A 3,844-nucleotide genomic window follows, 5' to 3' on the forward strand; every position below is an offset into this window, starting at 1 on the left:
AGCAGAGCAGCAGAAGAACAGTTTTACAGACGCTCAGCAGCAGAAGTAGCAGGATAGCAGAAGCAGCACAGTTTACAGACGCAGCAGTCAGCAGCAGAAGTGAAGGAGCAGCAGAAGCTCAGAATACAGTTTTACAGACGCACGAACACTACAGCAGCAGAAGTAGTAGCAGGAGCAGCAGAAGCTCATGAACACAGTTTACAGAGCAGGAGGAGCAGCAGAAGCTCACTTTTACAGCAGCAGAAGAAGTAGCAGGAGCAGCAGAAGCTCATGAACACAGTTTACAGACGCAGGAAACTACAGCAGCAGAAGTAGTAGCAGGAGCAGCAGAAGCTCATGAATACAGTTTACAGACGCAGAACACTACAGCAGCAGAAGTAGTAGCAGAGCAGCAGAAGCTCATGAACACAGTTTACAGACGCAGGAGCACTACAGCAGAAGTAGTAGCAGAAGCAGTAGCAGGAGCAGCAGAAGCTCACAGTTTTACAGACGCAGGGAACACTAAGCAGCAGCAGAGTAGTAGCAGGAGCAGCAGAAGCTCATGAATACAGTTTTACAGACGTCGGAACACTGCAGTAGCAGAAGCAGTAGCAGGAGCAGCAGAAGTTTTCAGGTACAGTTTATAAATGTGGGTACAATACACAGAAGCAGTAGCTGGAAAAGTATAAGTTTATGGGCACAGTTTCCTGACGTGGGAACACTACAGCAGCAGAGTCAGCAGCAGAAGCTCATGATTACAATTTACAGACGCGGGAACGCTAAAGTACAATAGTGCCTCAAACGAAATTGAGTAGGGGGCATGGTAAGATCATAGGTACAGTTTACAGACGTTGGGACACTACAGTAGCATAAGTATTAGCAGGCGCAGTAGAAGCTCATGGATACATTTTACAGATGTGAGTATACTACTGCACCAGTATCAGTAATAGGAGCAGTAACGTATCCTATGAGTTATAGAAGACCTTACCTACAACGAAATTGTAGTAGGAGTCTAGTAGGATCATGAGTCAAATCAACAGATGTGGATACATTGCAGTAGCAGAATTAGTAGCAGGCGCAGCAGAAGCCCATGGTTACAGTTTACAGACGTGGGCACACCACAGCAGCAGAAACAGAAGCAGGGGCAGCAGGATATGTATCATAGGAGGCTTCACTTTCAACGGAACCGAGTAGGGGTCTACCCGGGTTATGGGTACAGTTTACAGACATGGGTACACTGCAGTAGCAGAAGCAGGAGCAGAGGCAAAGGCAGGAGCAGTAGCGTATGTGTTATTGAAGGCTTCAGTTGGGTTCATTTAACGGAAAGGCATTAATTGGGTGGGGGAGCGGTCTACGGGCTTCGTCAAACCCATATAAAGTTGCGTTTGATTGAACAATTCGCCCATTTTCCTAATTTCATTTCCGGCGCGGGGAACTGGCCCCAATGGGAAACAGTATAAAGTTGTTTTATCTGAGTTATGGGGTGGAGAGAGAGAGAGAGAGAGAGAGAGAGAGAGAGAGTAGAAGACAAAGGGATACGCAACAAGAGATAGTGAAAATGACAATAACAGACGAAAGAGCTGTGTGAGAGAGAGAGAGAGAGAGAGAGAGAGAGAGAGAGAAAAAGGGATATAAAACAAGAGATACAGAAAGTGACAGTGAGAGACAGAAAACTTCTGTATAATTAGTGAGAGAGACAGACAGATTATTGAAGAACTGAAAATGTAACTTGAATACATACAAGGTTAAAGGCACGAGAGAGAGAGAGAGAGAGAGAGAGAGAGAGAGAGAGAGAGAGAGAGAGAGAGAGAGAGAGAGATGACAGGCTAGGGAATGACTAGTGAAAGAAAGATAAGACGAAAGACAGAGTTAAGGAGAGAGAGATGGGGGGGGAGAAAAGAAACCGATAGAGACAGAGAGAACAGCCACTCTTGAATGAAAGCGAAGGTGGAAGAACTGACAAGAACCGAATTCCAAGCGAATGGGAATGCAGAGCGAACGAAAGAGACGAAAAAGAAATGAGAAAGCAGAAGGAAAATAGTCAGACTGAATAAACAAGAAAAGGAGGGAGGAAAGGTTAATAAAAGAGAATCAGGCAATAAAACAAGGATAGATAGAAAAGAAAAAAAAGGGGACGGAGGGAAAGAGCAGCGAAATAACACGAAGTAAAACAGCGATGGAAAGGACAGAAAGGGAAGGGAATAAGCGAGAAAAAGTGAAATGAATTGGAGAGGTAAAGAGGAAAATATTGTGACTGACGTGAATCGAAAACGAATGTACAGAGAGGGGGATGTGAGGAACAATAAAAATTGTTATTAGTAGTATTAATGTCATCACTATTATCATTATTAGGAAACTAAAAACTTCAAAATCAACATTACATATTTTGGCTGTAGACGCCTGAGAACTTTCTCTACAGATTTTGATTTATTTAATCAATCAAAATATCATTCGGTTTACTGTTATCATGATTGTCTGATAAACAATAAAAAATTATTATTATTATTATTATTATTATTATTATTATTATTATTATTATTATTATTATAGAGCAAACATTCATATAGGGCAAGCATAAAACCTATAGAAGTATAAGCATTCATAGAATAAAAAAACACTGGAAAAGATGAAATTACCAAAAATATCAAACACAAAGAAACCATCTCCACAAATAACAGGCAGACTGAAGAAAGAAAACATCCCTCCTTTTACCAGACTCTGTCTTAATTTTTCTACCAGAAGACAGAGTAAAGACAGAAAAATCTCTCTCCCCTCTACACAGAATCCCCGTCTATATTATGCCTGTACTTTTCCCTTTTCTACAGACCAGACGGTATTCACGAAAGTGACAGACGCGTAAAGACGGAGACTATGGACCAGATAACGTCAATTCGGAGGCCCTTCTGGGAATGACCAGCGAAGTGAGATAACGCTACAGAGAGACAATAATGAGAGACAATACAGAGAGATGGTCCATTCAGGAGAGAGAGAGAAAGAGAGAGAGAGAGAGAGAGAGAGAGAGAGAGAGAGAGAGAGAGAGAGAGACGCGTCGATATGACACAGGCTGTGATTGTGTCGATTTCTTGGATTGGCTCCTGTGCTTTCTTATAGCAAATGGATGTTTCCAGATTGTCAATACAGGCGCTGTGTGTGAATGTGTGTGTGAGAGAGAGAGAGAGAGAGAGAGAGAGAGAGAGAGAGAGAGAGAAATCATACAGGCATCTGCGTAGCTTACATGCCGCCAAGGTTTTGGATTGTAACTTGATCTGAATCATGAACTGAATTTAACAGGAGGGAGAGAGAGAGAGAGAGAGATGTGTGTAGTTCATATGTTGCCAAGATTTAGGATTTTGACTTGATTTTCGGAAACCATAAACTGCGAATTTACAAGGAGACAGACAGGCAGACAGACAGATCATTCAGGCACCTTCGTAGTTTATATTCTATCAAGATTTTTTATAATAACTTGGTGTTCCCAAACCAGACACTGTAAATTTAAGAGAGGGAGAGAGAGATAACGCAGGCACTTGTGTTGTCTGCATGCTATCAAGATCATGGATATTAACTCGGAGTTGCAAACAGCTGCTAAACTTACGTCCCGGCTGCAGGAAACTTCAGGCAGTTGATGACTCCCTCTCAATAATAGCCTTCTCAGGTGCGTGGACTCCGAGACCATCTTTAGCCATAACGACCCCGTTTTAGCATTAGATATAAGATGACGGAGGGGTTCTGTGGAGGAGGTTGGAGTGGGGAAGGGGTAGGGAGCTTAGGTGTGTGTGTGTGCGTGTGTGTGGGTAGAGTATCATCTTGTGGGAAAGGCAAGGGCATTATTCAGTCCCAAAAGTGAATTGAGGATGACTGATGT

The sequence above is a fragment of the Macrobrachium rosenbergii genome, chromosome 54 (genome assembly GCF_040412425.1).
Source record: "Macrobrachium rosenbergii isolate ZJJX-2024 chromosome 54, ASM4041242v1, whole genome shotgun sequence".
Lineage (NCBI taxonomy): Eukaryota > Metazoa > Arthropoda > Malacostraca > Decapoda > Palaemonidae > Macrobrachium > Macrobrachium rosenbergii.